General features: G+C 42.1%; 1 pseudogene; it reads left to right on the top strand.

The window, feature by feature from the left end:
• Positions 1-13808, top strand: part of LOC123758546 (DNA-directed RNA polymerase II subunit RPB2-like) — a 33139-nt pseudogene extending 19331 nt beyond the window's left edge.
• Positions 13809-19194: the final 5386 nt, after the last annotated feature.

The following is a 19194-nucleotide window of genomic DNA, read 5'->3' on the forward strand; positions in this document are numbered from 1 at the left end:
TCCGTCTTTGCTCAGTTTACCCATGCCCCCTAACCCTGACTTTGCTGACCCTGATCCCGACCCTGATATTCTTTAACGTGCTCTGTTGCTCTTTCGCCTTTGTTTCTTCCTTGTTCTCTGTTTTTGTCCTTTCTCTTCTCGTCGTTGTCCATTCTTCAATGGAACATTCGAGGTTATTACGCTAATTTCCTCGAACTCCAACTTCTGATTTCGCGGTTTTCGCCCCTTTGTGTCTGTCTCTAGGAGCCGATGCTTGGTGCTCGTCCTGGTCGTTTTCGTGGCTATTCCTTTCTCCTCCCCCCCCCCCCATCTGTTGCTGGGGCTTCTAATTCTTCTGCTCTTTTGATTCGTACTGATGTTCCCTTTGTTCCTTTACTTTTTCCTTCACCTCTCCATTGTTCTGCTGCTCGTGTCTTTGTGGGGAAATGGTACACTGTTTGTTCCATTTATCCCCCCCCGAGTGTCCAGCTTTCTCTTCCTGATTTGAAACACCTCCTAGACTCCTTGCCGGAGCCTGTGCTCCTGCTGGGTGACTTCAATTGTCGTCATTCTCTTTGGGGTGACACGTTCTGACGAATACCCGGGGTCGCCTTCTTGAGCCGTTTCTCCTCTCTTCTTCCCTGTCTCTTTTGAATTCTGGTGAGCCCACTCATTTGGACTCTCCGACTCGCACCCTTTCTTGTCTTGATCTTTCTCTCTGCTCTTCTTCTCTTTACTTAGATTTCACGTGGCAGGTTCTTGATGACCTCCATGGAAGTGATCATTTCCCAATCCTTGTTTCCTTTTTCTCTTTTCGCCCTTCCCCCTCTTTTTCCCTAGGTGGCAGTTTGCTAAGGCGGACTGGACCCTATTTTCCCTCAGTGCTACTCTCTCTGACCTCTCCCTTCTGCCTCTCTCTCGCGCTCTCCTCCTTTTTCATGACACTGTCTTCAACGCTGCCCTCCGCTCTATCCCTCGCTCTTCCTCCCGGGGTCCACGGAAGTGCGTTCCCTGGTGGAATGCGGACTGTGCTCGGGCTGTCCGCTGTAAGCGTGCACCCTGGAAGAGGCATCGCCGTAGGCAGATGACCGATTCTTTTCTTTTGTTTTGGAAAGCGAGTGTGGTGGCCCGTATGTCCATCCATACGGGTAAACGTGAATGTTGGGCATCTTATGTCTCAACGATTACGTCCGAAACCCCTCTGGCCCAGATCTGGAAGCGTATCCGCAAGATAGCGGGTAAGTTCGTTCCCGATGTTTCACCGGTCCTTCACCTCCATGATACTCTGGTGGCGGACCCGTTGCAGGTCGCTTCCGAACTGGGTTCCCACTTTTCTTCTCTTAGCTCTGGTCTTCATCTTCCCCAATCTTTCCTTCTTCGTAAACCTGTCCTTGAGTCTCGTCCTTTAGATTTCTGCACTCATCTTCAGCTTCCCTATAATGATCCCTTCTCTCTCTCTGAACTTCGTTCTGCCCTGGCCCTCTGCGGTTCTACGGCGGCGGGCTCCGATGGTATTCATTATGAGATGCTTCGCCATCTCCCTCCGAGCACGTCTCAGTATTTACTGAGTCTGTATAATCGGATCTGGGAGTCGTCGTCAGTCCCTGAGGACTGGCTCGATGCCGTTGTCCTCCCTGTTCGCAAACCGGGGTCTCTGGGTACTTCCCCTAAGGACTTTCGCCCTATTGCTCTCACAAGTTGTCTCTGCAAACTCTTTGAACGTATGGTTAACGTACGTCTGATGTGGTTCCTGGAACACCATCACCTCCTCTTCCCTTCTCTATTTGGTTTCCGCAAGTGCCGCAGCACGACAGATGTCCTGGTGAACTTGGAGGTCTGTATTCGTACTGCTTTTGCTGCGAAGACCTCCATTGTTGCCGTCCTTTTTGACCTGGAAAAGGCTTACGACACCACTTGGCGTTATCATATCCTATCTCAACTTCATTCCTTTGGCCTTCGTGGTCATCTCCCTCTCTTTCTCCGCAGCTTCCTCTCTCGTCGTTCCTTTCGGGTGCGCCTTGGTACCGCTCTCTCTCCCTCTTTTCAGCAATACGAAGGTGAGCCCCAGGGTAGTGTTCTGAGCACTACTCTTTTTCTGGTTGCCCTCAATGGTCTTCTTTCCTCTCTTCCTTCTGGTGTCTTCTCCGATCTCTATGTCGATGATCTTACCCTTTGTTGTCAGGGTGATGATTCGCCTCTCCTTCAACGCTGGCTTCAACTTGCAATTGATGCCGTGTGTTGAATATTTCCAACATCGAATACAGTATTGTTGTATTCTCATTACTTATTACTAACCATATTAATATTGTATTAAGTAAAAATTAACAACTCGTAGAATTCTCCTGTACTAATAATTCATCTGTGCATTAGGCTAGAATTCTCACGTCACCTGACGCCAATATTGCGTCAGATTTCTTTACAGTAAAACACATTATATTCAATTTGTGTGAGAATTAAATACGATTCTCCATAATTAAAGCATTCTGTATGACAACTGATTGCAGACGAATTGTTCTCTAACTAAAAGCCGAATAGAGCGTTAGAATTATACCGTCTACCTCGCGATAGTGTTAACGTCATCAATGAATGCCATGGGGAGACATTAATTCCTCTCCCTTATATATTTACTATTCTTAAATAGTTAAATAATAATATTTCGTTCCTCTAAATAATAAACCCGTCCAGTCTTTAGAGTTTCAAGCGCGAATGCGAGAAATATTAATGTTCAAGACAATAATTTGTGTAATGAACGTCGACTCGGCGTGGGTTGGGGGACGCCATCCTCAGTCGGTACGCGGACACGTGCAGAGCCGGAAGGAGGCAGAACTGTACTTACCGTACTCATATACGACGCCATTGCCCAGCAAATCGGGCAGGTGTTATTCCTCCGCAGATGAAAGCCGCCACTGTGAGGCGTGAACGACCTTGCAGATAATATCTTCAACTAGTGCTGGTGTTAAAAGAGGGACCCTAGACTTGGTTCCTGACGACACGTGATCAGCCAGCTTGAAACGCATCAATCCAGGATAGGTTCACCGGAGCCTGGGATGCGAAATTACGGCAATCTTAATACTTATACAGTGCCCACAGCTAAGTACTTTTTATTTGATGTATCATTTACAGGTTTAATAATAGCGGGGTGATTGCGCGTCACGCGGCGAGATAACACCTAATAACAGGTGATTAGAATTCCATCTGTAGATATCAATAATCTTGAATATGAATTGAGTAGTTAAATCAATTGCTACTGGTAGTTATTTATCTTGCAGCTCGAGAGACAAATCCCTCATGCTGTCTTCTCCATGTTAACCGTGCCATTCGTCAGTGTACCAGACTTGGAGATTAAGAGGACTTCCAGGGTTATCTAAAGGAACCTACTACAAGCTAAGGCTTATTTCTTTTTTCCATATTCTAGCAATTTGATACATTCAGAATGTTTCAACATAATGTGTGATTTACTGTAACTCATTGCTATGCTCATATTCATGTCCTTCTTTATATGAACAATATTATATTCCGCATTATTTATAGGATTAGATTATTATTAATTGAATTAGTGAATGAACCACACTGATTCCTGGACGTACTGACCTCCAGTAATAACCCCCCAATGTAGGTGTTTGAGGTTTGTTTCTTTAATAATACAGCCCATTAATTATTCTTATGATCATACTTTCTAGTTATATCCATAGTCACTGGTTTTCTCTAGAATTTTATCTAATGATCTGAAATTCTCAGTTTCCCTCTTTCCTTTAAAAGCGGGTGGTCCTTCGTAATTTAATTTACTACTTTAATTATTAATTAATCAGAATCAAGCCCAAATATCCCACATTATGGTCCTTCGAACTGGATAGGCATTAAATTTATAATTAAAATATTAACCAGTAATAACTAATCCTTGTGTGATAGAAGCTAGACTAACTATTTAATTAATTGTGTTAACTAATAGTGTAACACATCAGTTAGCCTAGATCACACTAACAGCTACCTTTACATAGCTTTAGTGGGTCATAACCAAGTACCCACAACATTTAGACCTACACTTCATACTGAAGTAGAATCCTTAGGTCACCAAGAGCAACAGCTCATAACCTTATATTAATCACTAACACCAATTAAGTGTTAACCATTTAGGCTATACCAATGTTTCAATATATGGCTGTCAGCAGACCGTCCATTATAGCCTGAATCCATGTTATAATTACTGATACACTCAAGTCAGTGGATCATTAACATTTAGGGATCCAGTATACTAATATAAATTACTGATCTCATACTAGTTAATCATTACTAACCCTGATAACATTTTATTCCACCATTAGGAGTACATTCAGGAGTTAGATAATATTTACGGCAGTAGAATACCTGCCAAACACAATTAATTCTTTTGTGTTCATTTAATTTCTTATACACATAATTACACAAGTGTATATTATATAAAATACAAAAAAAACAAAAATACAGCACAATTATTTGCACATTATTGCACCATAATATAATCTTTGCCAACCTTCATTAGGTAGCAATTTAGGCTGTGATTGTGTTGAATCTGGCACAAGCACAGACTAAATATAGTTGTAGTTTCTCAAGTAGAAATTCTCACGACTAGGCTTGAGCTAGTTAGTGACACATATATTATTCTTTTGTGCTGACCCTATCAAGGGTGGGATTAACCATTTATTGTGTAATTATTTTATTGCATATTTCTATGTATGTCTTTGAGCGTTACTGTAAGTCCACTACCCATCCGAGGCTGATTTAGAAGAGCTAAGCTGAGGAACACCTGTAGTGAGACCAAGGTACCACTCAAATCTTAGTTGCTTATTATTAGGTAGGTAGCTAACCTCTAAATGAGGTAAATTACAACCAGCCTCAAGAAATATCAGGCTGTCAATAATTATACCTGCTCTGCATCAAGGAGCAGACAACATAGCTATACCACTAGCTACATCCCTATCAGGCTCAATTTACCACAAGAATGGATCCTTTAGAAAGGAACGCAAGATTCTTGACAGCTCTTCAAGGTCCTTTAGGAAACTACTTATGAAATGTCATTTCTGGGTCGAAACTGACCCAGGTGACGTCTATAGACTAGCCAGTTCCATAAGGATCGCCAGCCAAAAATATGACTATATCAAGACTGTAATCGAGACCCACAGGAATTTACTCCAGGCCGGTCATACTGTCTCAGACCACTTAAGTCTAACAGAATCTGATCTCGATAACTATGAACATTCTGTTCAAACCAGTTTAGACCGATATAAGGAGGTGCTTGCGAAGCAAGATATTCCCGAGTGGGTGGATCAGATCATTAATAGACCTGTATCCAAGCTAACACTCAGCTCAGATGAAATACTTGAGCTAAATCAAGACGAGGAGAATCCTCTAATCAATGCTGATCACTATACAGGATCAACAACTGAAGTTCAACCTTCATTTTCTAACCTCTCATCTAATACAGCTTCATGTGATGATTTGTTTACAGAGTCTGATCAAATTTCAGACCACACTTCTCAATGTTCCTTGGATTCTATAAGTGCAATACATAATGCTACTGAATTAACTAGCTTATCACAAGAACCCAGAGAAACAAGTGAAGCTGCCGATGAAACAAGTGAAGCTGCAACGATCAGTGAATCTGAACCAGAAAATTATAAAGCTAATGCTGCAGCAGCAGTCGAAGCTGTAATCAAAGCTGAGGCTAAGTAAGAAGCCTTAAGCAACACAAGTAATGGTCACAATTGCTCCCAACAGCCTTCTAAAGTAAGTGCTCACAATGAGAAGACTATTATAAACCTTGTACACCAATTATTAAATTTATCTTCACCAGAACAATCAGTTGACTCTTTACAAGCCTTTAGTTTTCAGCTTGAGTCACTGATAAATTCTTTCAGTAAAGAGGTGGATCACCCAACTACTGAGTGGATGACTAAAATTATCATCCAAAGAAAATTGTCTGGTGACACACTTAATAAACTATATGTATGCCAGAATGGTAATACCCTGTCAATGCAGGATATATTTACAGGTTTGCGTAATATGAGCAATCATACAGCAGACCAAGCAATTAATGCTAAATCTGAATGCACCAAAACTGTACCTACATCAGTTTCCTTACCTGAAACTCCTAAAGTGACTCTGTCACTAGGTAACCAAGGTGCTAATACTCAATGTAACAACAATCAGTCAAATACTGATTCATCAGTGAGGCCCAAGAGTCCCACAAGTGCTCCTAAGAGACCTAATAGTCCAAAGAGCACTGTTAATAATCCATGTAACCAGAATCAGTCAAACACTGATTCATCAGTGAGGCCTAAGAGCTCCACAGGTGCTCCTAAGAGACCTAATAGTCCAAAGAGCACTCCCAAGAACCTGTTAATGGTTCCCCAGAGTACACCAAGTACTCACAAGAGAATAAATAACAAACAAATGCAAGCAGCAAAACCATCACCACCTGCAAATACCGTTTTACCTAAACCGGTAACCCCTAAACGATCTGTAGGATGGGGAATGTGCTTGTTTTGCAACCAAAAACATTCTCTGTACAAATGTACTAATTATCCTAATAGAGACACAAGAGTCAGACGACTCAAACAGTTACACAAATGTACTAGGTGTCTCAAACCACATAATGTTAACAGCTGTGACACCCCACTGAACACCTGCAATAGGTGTAGAAGGGGCCAGCATCATGCTGCACTGTGCAAATTAGTTAGGACTAATTATGTCAATCCTAGAATAGGACGTAGAGAATCTACACAAGTACAGTGCTGCAAGGTGCGAGATGTGTACAGCGTAACTTCACAAGCATCTCAAGTGGATGCTGCTTTGCCTACTGCCCAACTTCAAGTGAAGAACAGAGGAGCCAAGATCACCATACGTGGACTATTTGATCAAGGTTCCCAGAGAACTTTCATTACTCAAAGGGCAGCAGAGGCACTTAATTTACAATCAATAGGACAAGTAAAATTAAACTTGTCAGGGTTCATGATAAATCGAGGAACCCATGAATACACAGTAGTTCAACCGCTTGTACGACTAGGTAGTCAAGCCAAGGCTGTCCAAGCCATTATTGTTGATCAAATACCTTTAGACTTAAATATTAAGGGTCTGGGGTACACAGCCCGCTTCCTGCAGGAACGTGAAATTAATTTGGCTGACAACAAATTAATGTCTGACCGCCTTAACAATGTAGATGTACTAGTAGGAGCCGACTACTATTACCAGTTCATAACTGGACATGTTAAACGATTGGGAATGAATATGCTCCAATCTGCAGGAGGCTACTTACTTACTGGTAAAGTTCTGAATGTGAACAAGCCTAAACCTGCTAACAATAATAAATTAGTCAGCAGTAAGTCAATTCTCCAACAGCAAGCTAAAAGGAGAAACGCAGCTGAGTAATAAACTCAGAGTGACTGTAGTGCAATTGATACTCGCCGAGATGTTTCGTAGCTCTCAGTGGAAACCAATGGTCCGTACTCAAACAAGTACAAGTCACAGCGACCAAGCCATTGAATTCACTGCCGACCTAGAATTATTCTCGACAAGTAGTAATTGACCACACTCAGTCTTCCTAGTTAAATTGTAATGTTAGGCTAGAGAATCTAGTACTCCCTAGGAATTAATAATGTTAGGCTAGAGAATCTAGCACTTAATGCCACTGGCATTTCCTGAATTTAGTGATAACATTCACTAGAACCACTGGTCCACTATACTTGCGCTTAAAGGTTTGCCAAGAAAACCTTCTTAATACCATGTTTTCTGCACTAAGAATTAGTGATAAATACTTGCATTAATTGTTTGAGTTGTTTTTCTTTCGTTTCTGCTTATTTAGTGTAGGAGCGCAGCACGAACAAACTTGCAAACTTACTAACATGTAAGTGAATTTTCAGAGAACTAATATGTATAATGCATTATCGTTAAACATTAGCATTGTTAATTAACATGCTTCATGAGCTTAACATAGCTCACCTCAGAATTAACGTAATAATATGAGTGCTCGTTCACCATGCGCACGAGCTTAATATTGCTCGCCATGATAACTGAATGACAAAACTCCACCTCGTTAATTCGAGTTCACTGAACTCACCCTGTTAACTGTTAACGAGCTCCATGCAGCTCACCCTGTTAGCACCAGCTAACGAGCTCACTGTAGCTCACCCTGTCAACACTGTTGACGAGTTCCATGTAACTCACCCTGTTAACGGTTAACGAGCTCCATGCAGCTCACCCTGTTAGCACCAGCTAACGAGTTCACTGCAACTCACACTGTTAGCACTAGCTAACGAGCTCACTGTAGCTCACCCTGTCAACACTGTTGACGAGTTCCATGTAACTCACCCTGTTAACTGTTAACGAGCTCCATGCAGCTCACCCTGTTAGCACCAGCTAACGAGCTCACTGTAGCTCACCCTGTCAACGAGTTCCATGTAACTCACCCTGTTAACTGTTAACGAGCTCCATGCAGCTCACCCTGTTAGCACCAGCTAACGAGCTCACTGTAGCTCACCCTGTCAACACTGTTGACGGTTAACGAGCTCCATGCAGCTCACCCTGTTAGCACCAGCTAACGAGTTCACTGCAGCTCACCCTGTTAGCACCAGCTAACGAGCTCACCCTGTCAACACTGTTGACGAGTTCACTGCAACTCACCCTGTTAGCACTAGCTAACGAGCTCCATGCAGCTCACCCTGTTAGCACCAGCTAACGAGCTCACCCTGTCAACACTGTTGACGAGCTCACTGTAGCTCACCCTGTCAGCACTGCTGACGAGCTCACTGTAGCTCACCATGTTCACGAGTTTAATATAACTCGACCTGTTAATGAGCTCAATACTGCTCACAATGTTAATTCAAGTACATTTTTGCTCACAATTAGCTTAGTCCCTCACTTAGGTAGGTTAGAAATTCAAAACATTTATTTAGGTAGGCTTAGGGACTTTAGTAGTGTCAACTGAGTACTAGCCTAATCTGTACTCACCATTAATTACAGTTGACTATACTTATAGAGACTGATTTAATAAACTCAAATTCATGTAAAGGTGATTTCGTATTAAGCAGTATACAGTGTCAAGCCTATGAGCTGCCATTTAATTAGCTCATAAGTCAGAATGACTAGGCTACTAATCTCACTGTCGACTTAGAATTTTCCTTGATTTTAATGAATAAAATTTTCAGTTCTCTACCTTTCTATTATTTTAGCTAGTTAGCAAATTAGTTGTACCATCAGTCAGCATGACTACTGCACGGCAGTGCACATTAATTCAATTTCCTCATTTGAATTTGAGGTGATCGTGATACTGCGTGATGTTATTGTCTAGTAACTCAATAGTTACAAGTCACAGCGACCCTAGACAGTGACCTTACTGTAGTGTCATAGTCTCCTTGATCTTAAATGACTAATAATACTCTACTGTATAATCATACAATAGTGTTATCAGTTCTTAGGAACTTATTCTGAGTTTACCTACGATTCAGCAGCTACGTAATACACCATTACATGTCACTGCGACCCTAGTTGTTGAGTTTATAGTGAGCTTTAGAGTGTTCCTGATTACTGATAACTTAATCATTTAATGTTTCATTATTTCATGCATGTTTCCACTAAGGGAAACTGCTAGCCTATTATAACTCTGAAGAAGAATAATTTCCTTCATTTCCCACTAAGAAAACTGTGCTGATACTACGATGTGATATCACGTAACGAAACCTTACACGTCACTATGACCCAGGATATCGCATCATTGTAGATTCTGTTAATTTAAATTGGGAGAGTTGAATTTTATAAATATTGTGTAGGCTACAAACAACATGTTTCATTTGACATGTAAATAGCAAGACTCAAATTCTTGTAAGTCCTTGATAAATCCGGGACGTTCGTTATGTGTGTACTAACATACTAACATACTAATATACTAATGTATTAATCTTAATATCACTTCGGGATAGGTCAGTACAACACAGTACACTGCGACCCTGAGAATCCCCCCCCCCCGGAGTTATGTTGGAAATTTCCAACATCGAATACAGTATTGTTGTATTCTCATTACTAATTACTAACCATATTAATATTGTATTAAGTAAAAATTAACAACTCGTAGAATTCTCCTGTACTAATAATTCATCTGTGCATTAGGCTAGAATTCTCACGTCACCTGACGCCAATATTGCGTCAGATTTCTTTACAGTAAAACACATTATATTCAATTTGTGTGAGAAATAAATACGATTCTCCATAATTAAAGCTTTCTGTATGACAACTGATTGCAGACGAATTGTTCTCTAACTAAAAGCCGAATAGAGCGTTAGAATTATACCGTCTACCTCGCGATAGTGTTAACGTCATCAATGAATGCCATGGGGAGACATTAATTCCTCTCCCTTATATATTTACTATTCTTAAATAGTTAAATAATAATATTTCGTTCCTCTAAATAATAAACCCGTCCAGTCTTTAGAGTTTCAAGCGCGAATGCGAGAAATATTAATGTTCAAGACAATAATTTGTGTAATGAACGTCGACTCGGCGTGGGTTGGGGGACGCCATCCTCAGTCGGTACGCGGACACGTGCAGAGCCGGAAGTTGGCAGAACTGTACTTACCGTACTCATATACGACGCCATTGCCCAGCAAATCGGGCAGGTGTTATTCCTCCGCAGATGAAAGCCGCCACTGTGAGGCGTGAACGACCTTGCAGATAATATCTTCAACTAGTGCTGGTGTTAAAAGAGGGACCCTAGACTTGGTTCCTGACGACACGTGATCAGCCAGCTTGAAACGCATCAATCCAGGATAGGTTCACCGGAGCCTGGGATGCGAAATTACGGCAATCTTAATACTTATACAGTGCCCACAGCTAAGTACTTTTTATTTGATGTATCATTTACAGGTTTAATAATAGCGGGGTGATTGCGCGTCACGCGGCGAGATAACACCTAATAACAGGTGATTAGAATTCCATCTGTAGATATCAATAATCTTGAATATGAATTGAGTAGTTAAATCAATTGCTACTGGTAGTTATTTATCTTGCAGCTCGAGAGACGAATCCCTCATGCTGTCTTCTCCATGTTAACCGTGCCATTCGTCAGTGTACCAGACTTGGAGATTAAGAGGACTTCCAGGGTTATCTAAAGGAATCTACTACAAGCTAAGGCTTATTTCTTTTTTCCATATTCTAGCAATTTGATACATTCAGAATGTTTCAACATAATGTGTGATTTACTGTAACTCATTGCTATGCTCATATTCATGTCCTTCTTTATATGAACAATATTATATTCCGCATTATTTATAGGATTAGATTATTATTAATTGAATTAGTGAACGAACCACACTGATTCCTGGACGTACTGACCTCCAGTAATAACCCCCCAATGTAGGTGTTTGAGGTTTGTTTCTTTAATAATACAGCCCATTAATTATTCTTATGATCATACTTTCTAGTTATATCCATAGTCACTGGTTTTCTCTAGAATTTTATCTAATGATCTGAAATTCTCAGTTTCCCTCTTTCCTTTAAAAGCGGGTGGTCCTTCGTAATTTAATTTACTACTTTAATTATTAATTAATCAGAATCAAGCCCAAATATCCCACACCGTGTCGTCTTGGGCCACAGATCATGGCTTCAAGTTCTCTACTTCTAAGACTTGTGTCATGACTTTTACGCGCAAACAGGTTGTTCTTCGTCCCTCTTTGTCCCTTTATGGTCATCCCCTTGAATACAAAGATTCCGCGAAGCTTTTGGGGTTATTCCTTGACACTCGTTTGTCTTGGTCTCCCCATATCTCTTACCTCCGTGTTGAGTGCTCTAAGGCCCTTACCCTCCTTCGGGTCTTGTCCCATACTTCTTGGGGGGCAGATAGGCGCACTCTCCTTGCTTTACATTCCTCTCTCGTCCTGTCTAAGCTCGATTATGGTTGCCCTGCTTACTCGTCTGCTTCTCCTTCTACTCTTCGCCGTCTTGATGCTTTGCACCATACTGGGTTGCGCCTCAGTTCTGGTGCCTTTCGTTCGACTCCCATCCTTAGCTTGTATGTTGACACTGGCTTCCTGTCTCTCCAGGACCGCCGTGATCGCTACTGTCTTCGCTATCTTGCGCGGTCCTTGCAACATCCTTCCTCTCGCCTCTGTCGTGCTTTAACTTTTACCCCTCCTGCGGTTCCTGTTCCTCTTCACCACTTCCCTCTTTCTGTCCGGTTATCTCGCCTACAGGATTCTCTTTCCGTTCGTATTTCTGATGTTTCTCCTCGTGTTGTTCCTTCTTTGCCCCCGTGGAGGGTCCCTCTTCCGCGGTTTTGTACATCCTTGACCCTTATCACTAAAGCTTTTACCTCTCCTACGGTTCTAAAACGCCTTTTCTTCGAGCACTTTTCTTCTCACTCCTGCTCCGTTTCTGTCTTCACCGATGGGTCTAAGTCAGCGGACGGTGTTGGCTACTCTGTTGTTTTTCCTGATCGCACTTATGTGTCGCTTGCCTCCGGAGACTAGCATCTTTACAGCGGAACTTTATGCTATTCTCTATGCTCTTCGTCTCCTGCTTTCTCGTTGTCAGTCTTCCTTTGTAGTTGTTGTTGACTCTCGTAGTGCCCTCATGGCTCTCGGGTCCTTTAATCCGGTTCCTCCAGTAGTTGTCGAGATCCAGCATTGGCTGTTTCTCGTTCACAGTAAATTTAAGTCGGTTTAGTTTTGTTGGGTTCCCAGCATATTGGTGGGTCTTTAAATGAGCGTGCGGATGCTGCCGCCAAGGAAGCTGTCCGCTCTTGTCCCATCTCTCGTAAAGGCATTCCGTATTCCGACTTTTACCCGGTTATCCATTCCTCAGTCCTTACCCGTTGGCAGGCTTCTTGGTTGTCTGTTACTGGTAACAAGCTACGTACTCTTAAATGTTGTGTTTCCTCGTGGCCGTCCTCCTTCCACCGTAACCGGCGGTGGGAAACAGCTCTGGCGAGGTTGCGTATTGGCCATACTTGCTTAACCCATGGTCACTTGATGGAGCGCCGCCCTGCTCCTTATTGTCCTAGTTGCATTGTCCCTCTTACGGTCGTGCATGTCCTTATTGAATGTCCTGACTTCCAGGACGAGCGTGTGTCTTGCTTTCCGACCGCCCCTCGCGGTCACTTGTCCCTCGATAGAATTCTTGGTGACTCGGATACTTTTGATATCGTTCGCCTTATGCGTTTTTGTTCTCGTATTGGCATCCTTGGTGATCTTTAGCGCCCTCTGATTATTTTGCGTATTTGATGGTGCTACATAGCCTTCCCGGATTGGTGCCTTCTTTTGATAATTACTTACTTACTTGAAGCATATGGTAGATGATAAAATCCATTCCCGTGCAAGAGGGCCTGTGCAGGTCTTGGTTATGTAGCCTATGGGAGGTCGTGCAAGGGAAGGTAGCTTGCGATTCGGTGAGATGGAACAAGATTGCCAGATTGCTCATGGCGCCGCACAGTTTCTCCGTGTGCGTTTGTCTGGAGTCAGTGACCCATATTCTGTTCATGTGTGCAACTTGTGTGATCTTATTGCTACTGTACGCAACAATGCCTTTGAATGTAAGGGATGCCGCAATAAAACTCAGATATCCCAGATGCGTCTTCCCTATGTCCCTATGCATGTCAATTACTTTTCCAAGAATTGATTACGATGAGCATTGCTCCCAGGATGATGGTGATGAAGTGAACATGTTTTAATTTTGGAAGTACAGTACAGTAAGGCATGGTACAGTACAGTGGTACTGTACACAAAATTATCCAGTACAGTGGTACTGTACACAAAATTATCCAGTACAGTGGTACTGTACACAAAATTATCCAGTACAGTGGTACTGTACACAAAATTATACAGTACAGTGGTACTGTACAAAAAATTATACAGTACAGTTTGCATATTTTTTAGATTTATGAGAAAAATATTTATTTCAGTGGCTTACGGTATTAAAGTTAGCAAACTCTTACATGGCGTTTTCTTTGTAATGGAGTAAAGTACAGTACATCCTTTTGTACATTATTATACAGAATGGTACTGTACTTGTTTTTGTATTTACTATTTAATATTGGTGTATTGTACCCTGTATTATTTCATAGGCTTAAGAATATACATCACAATATGATCTTGATCAAGTTTGGGTGATAAGCAGCTTCTTAATGGTGTATGAAAGTCATATGTATGTGTGCTATAATTATTAAAACAGAAAACATTTATCACCTGATGAAGTAATGTAGCTAGTAGGGGCCTGACAGCTAAGTGGATAGTGCTCGGGATTCGTAGTCCTGAGGTTCCTGGTTCGATCCGCGGTGGTGGCGGAAACAAATGCACAGAAGACACTGGAGAGGTAGTGTTATTGCAGGGACTTGGAGGGCATATCCAACGTGTACCATTAATTAAGGCTAACCTGAATTCTTCTATTACACCAGGTTGGTGCACTGTAGCAGTCAGTGAGCAGTTGCCCATTCCTGGGATAGATATCATTGTAGGTAATGATTTTAACAAGTGTCAAGTTAGTGGGACCGATTGTCCTGTTATGTATACAAAACCTAGTGCAGTACTGGCTCAACCAGATGCGGATGATGGTGTCATTTATCCAGCCTGTGTTGCGACCAGATCCATGGGTAAGCAGAATGTGGTAAGTCCTGCTTCTACCAAGGTGGATGTTCTCGAGGCCAGGACCCCTTCAGACAGGGAGGTGGAGGTGGACCTTGAAGATACATTTTTAGCTCACGTGGATGTCGAGAGTGAGGCCGGTGCCAAAGCCCTAATTTATTCTGACCCAGATGGTCTGGAAGATGTGGCCCAGGTACCAGTTCCTTGCCCGCTCGCTCCAGCTGTTGAGTTCCAGACCTTGCGTGAGTTGCAGAGTACTGATCCCAGTCTAGCTGAGTGTTATGCAGAAGCAGCTGACTCCATTGATACTTTGGAGGAGAGTACGGGTTGTTATTTCAAGGATCGATGTCTGATGAGAAGATGGAGACCATCAGGAACTCCCTTATCAGATGATTGTGAGTCTAAAATCCAGCTCGTTGTGCCAACAGAGTATCGGGAGCATGTATTTCAAGCTGCCCATGATGACCTGATGGGAGGCCATCAAGGCATTACCAGTATGTATCATAAGATCTGTAAACTTTTCTATTGGCCAAAACTTAAAAAAGATGTGGTCAGATATTGCCACAATTGTGTTGTGTGTCAAACTGTTGGTAAGCCTAATCAGACAGGGCCACAAGCACCATTATACCCTATTGTAGTGCCAGAGGAGCCTTTTACTCATGTGGTACTGGATTGTGTCGGACCTTTACCCCTTACGAAATCCGGAAATATGTATATGTTTGCAATTTTATGTATGACCACCAGGTTTCCTGAAGCATATGCATTACGTAACATTAGAGCTTCTACCATTATAAGGCAGTTGGAACGATTTTTCTTATTTGGTATGCCCCGTATAATTCAAACTGATAATGGGAGTAATTTTTGTTCTACCACCTTTAAACATTTTTGTAATTCATTTGGTATAAAGCACAATTTTTCCAGTCCTTACCATCCTCAGAGTCAAGGGGGAATCGAGCGGTTCCACCAAACTCTCAAGAAAATGTTGAAGGCAACTGGGGAAGATTCACCCAGACATTGGTATTTACCATTTGTTTTGTTTGCGGCTAGAGATGGATTGCACAGTGCCCTAGGCTGTTCTCCATTCGAGCTTGTATTCGGACATCAGGTGAGAGGACCTTTAAAAATGTTACATGAGAAAATGTTAGATGTTACAGCCAGGCAGAGTGAGCGTTACCTGACGGATGTAAAGAGCTGTCCAGAACGAGGGAGTTGGCCTTACGACATCTAAGTGAACAACAACAGGTAATGAAGCAGAAACATGACCAGAGGTTCAAAGCCAAACTCAGAGTTTTTGAGCCAAGAGATTTGGTATTGGTCTTGAAGCTTCGTATGGTTACGTCTGTCTCATAAATTTGCAGGACCGTACCAAGTAGTAAAACGTCTTGGGGAAGTTACTTACAAAGTTTGCCATTCCAAGCAGAAACGACAGACCATGAGTGTACATGTAAACCGGTTAAAGGCTTATTGTGTGCCTAGTATTGTGGCTTGTTGTGTTGCTGAGGAGGTAAATCCTGAAGAGTCGAGTGTTGCAGAGGAAGATGGTAATTCTTGTTTCTCTAATTCCAGCAGTTCCGGGGAAGAATTGTTGTGTCATTTGCAGGATGAGGAGAGAGCAGAGTTCCAGGACCTTTCGGAGATGTCTTCTAACTTGTTTGGGGAGGTCCCCACTCAGACGTCTCTCATTACTCACGACATTAACCTGACAAATGTAACTCCAATTCGGCTGCACCCTTATCGAGTGACACCCGAGAAACTTCGTATGATCTAGGAGGAGGTTGATTATCTTCTTCGACATGGGTTCATTAGACCCAGTCAGAGTTCCTGGAGTTCACCGTGTTTAGTAGTACCAAAACCAGAAGATAAGTGGAGATTAGTAGTGGATTATAGAAAACTCAACCAGGTAACTGTAGTTGATGTATATCCTTTACCTTTGTTGGAGGACTGTGTCGATACTATTGGTCATGCTAAGTTTGTATCGAAATTAGACTTATCTAAGGGATATCACCAGATACCTCTTACAGATTTTGCAAGGGAAGTGACAGCATTTATCACTCCTGGTGGAGCTTACGAGTTTAATGTAATGCCTTTTGGATTAAGGAATGCTCCAGCCACTTTTCAGAAATTAATGAATTCTTTGTTGAAGGATGTGCCACATTGTAGGGCATATTTGGATGACATTTTGATTTTCAGTAAGAATTGGGTAGATCATATGAATAGTTTAAAGAAATTGTTTAATGTGTTACAACATGCTAATTTGACTGTCAAGATGAAGAAATGTAGTTGGGGTAAAGGAACTATAGTGTACTTAGGACATGAGGTCGGACAAGGAAGGATAGTCCCATTGCAAGACAAGATCCAGGCAATTGTGGAGTACCCAGTCCTAACAAATAAGAAGTCTGTGCAGAGATTTATTGGAATGTGTGCATATTATAGGAGATATTGTAAAAACTTTTCCATTGTTGCTGCACCCATGACAAATCTTCTAAGGAAACAGGTAAAATTTAAGTGGACGCAGGAGTGTCAGAACTCTTTTCAGAAGTTGAAAGGAATTCTCTCTACTTCACCTGTGCTAGCTAGTCCACAGTATGATAAACCTTTTATTCTTCACGTAGACGCTTCAGATCTAGGAGCAGGTGCTGTTTTGTTCCAAGTAGGACCAGATGAGTTAGAACATCCTGTTTATTATTTCTCTCGTAAGTTTGACAAGACACAAATTAATTACTCTGTAGTTGAGAAAGAAGCACTTTGTTTAATATTGGCAGTGAAGAAATTTGAGACATATTTGTCAGGAAATCAAGTGGTAGTATATAAAGATCATAATCCATTGACATTTATCAACTCTATGAAGTGTAAAAACCAGGGAATACTTAGATGGTCATTGATTCTACAAGAATTCAATATTGTAATTCGTCATATTCCTGGGAGGCAAAATGTTATTGCTGATGCCTTATCCAGAGGATTTCCTATTGCACTGCCATAATATGCAGTGTTCTTTATTCATAAGATGTATGTAAATTTTGTATTTTTTTACTGTGTGAAATTTCATTGCTTTGTACTTTGATTTTAGTTGAAGTATTTTCATGTTGTATTTTCATGTTATATTTCATGCAGTCAAAAAATGAAATCAACCTTCAGTTAATTTCATTTTTTTCTTAGGGGACGGGAGGGATGTTACGAATCTTACTAGGATTCTGCCATTACTCCTGATGCTTATATACTTTATTGTCTTGTTCTATAATTACTATAGTATCCAGTTGTATGATGATAGAATATGGTATAATAATCAGTGTAGCAGGCTGTAGTGTGCCTGAGTTGCATTATATTGTATGAGTTTTTTTTGTGCAAGTATTTTCATGTTGGTTTCCCCGTGTGGGGGGGGGGGATGACCATATTTGGATGTGGCCAGTGTGGGAACTTGATGTCAAGCGAGTGGTTATAGTTCAACCTTGATTAATTCTTATTATTGTTTGCCAGTAAATTATATTGAGGAATGTAACAGTATTTAATACTATTAAGAATAATAATGATTTGAATATTAGTACTACATTTTGTTAGTTGAATTTCCACAATAGTTTATGTGGATGTTTAGTTGATATTGTGGTAGGACGCCTGCCCTGGGAACAGACGCTTGGGCAGAGGCGTGGCAGCATTGGTCGAGAGGAGACATGTTTTTAAGTTAAGTCAGTGGTTACTGTTATTTTAGCTAGATACTCGGTTAATTCTCTGGTTAGATGATTGTGTATTATCTCATTGATTAATTCATGTGCTGGTGATATTGGTCATTGCTCAATAAGGATTTTTATTTATATTATTGCATGCTAAAGAATATTTCTGGCTATTATATTTACCATTTAATTGTTATGTTTGTCACCCTTAGCGTAGATACATTGTTTTTCCAATTTATGCAGTGTTATTTCTTTACTCCTAGACACCTGTTGGCAAGGCCGATATAATATATATTGATCACTGAGGGAAAAGAACCGTACTACGTCTCAAGGGTTGTAACAGGGACCAAAGAGCCAATGCTCAACCCCCGCAAGCGCAACTAGCTGAGAACAACTAGGTGAGTACACGCACGCGCACGCACGCACGCACGCACACACACACACACGCACACGCACACACACAAGTTCAAAAGAGTATTCTTGCAGAGGGATATGACAAGGGAAGAGAGAATGCAAGCAGCAGACGCGAGGAAGGAGCGCAGGGAGAGAGAAAGGAATCAGGGAGCCACACCCCCGATCCCTACAATCCCAGAGGGAAACGGGGAACCCTCCTCAAACAGTGCATTAGCCACAGGGAGTGCGGCACCACCCCCTCATTCCACCCAACAGACACCCTACCTGCCCCAACCCCTGTCAGCCCCCCACTAAGTACCCACCTAAGGCACCCCTCTCCTCCCTCTCACCCCCCTCCTCCCACTCCCCCCTCCCCCTAGGACCTCCCTTCTCCCCCATCCCCCAAGCCCTCCCTTCTCCCACATGCCCTTCCGTCCCTCCCACCCACAAGCCCTCCATTCTTCCCCACCCCCCTAAGCTCCCCACTCTCCCCCACCCCACCTAAGCCTTCCCCTCTCCGCCACTCCCCAAAACCCTCCCCTCTTCCGCAACCACCT

This window comes from Procambarus clarkii, chromosome 11 (assembly GCF_040958095.1).
Source record: "Procambarus clarkii isolate CNS0578487 chromosome 11, FALCON_Pclarkii_2.0, whole genome shotgun sequence".
Classification (NCBI taxonomy): Eukaryota; Metazoa; Arthropoda; class Malacostraca; order Decapoda; family Cambaridae; genus Procambarus; species Procambarus clarkii.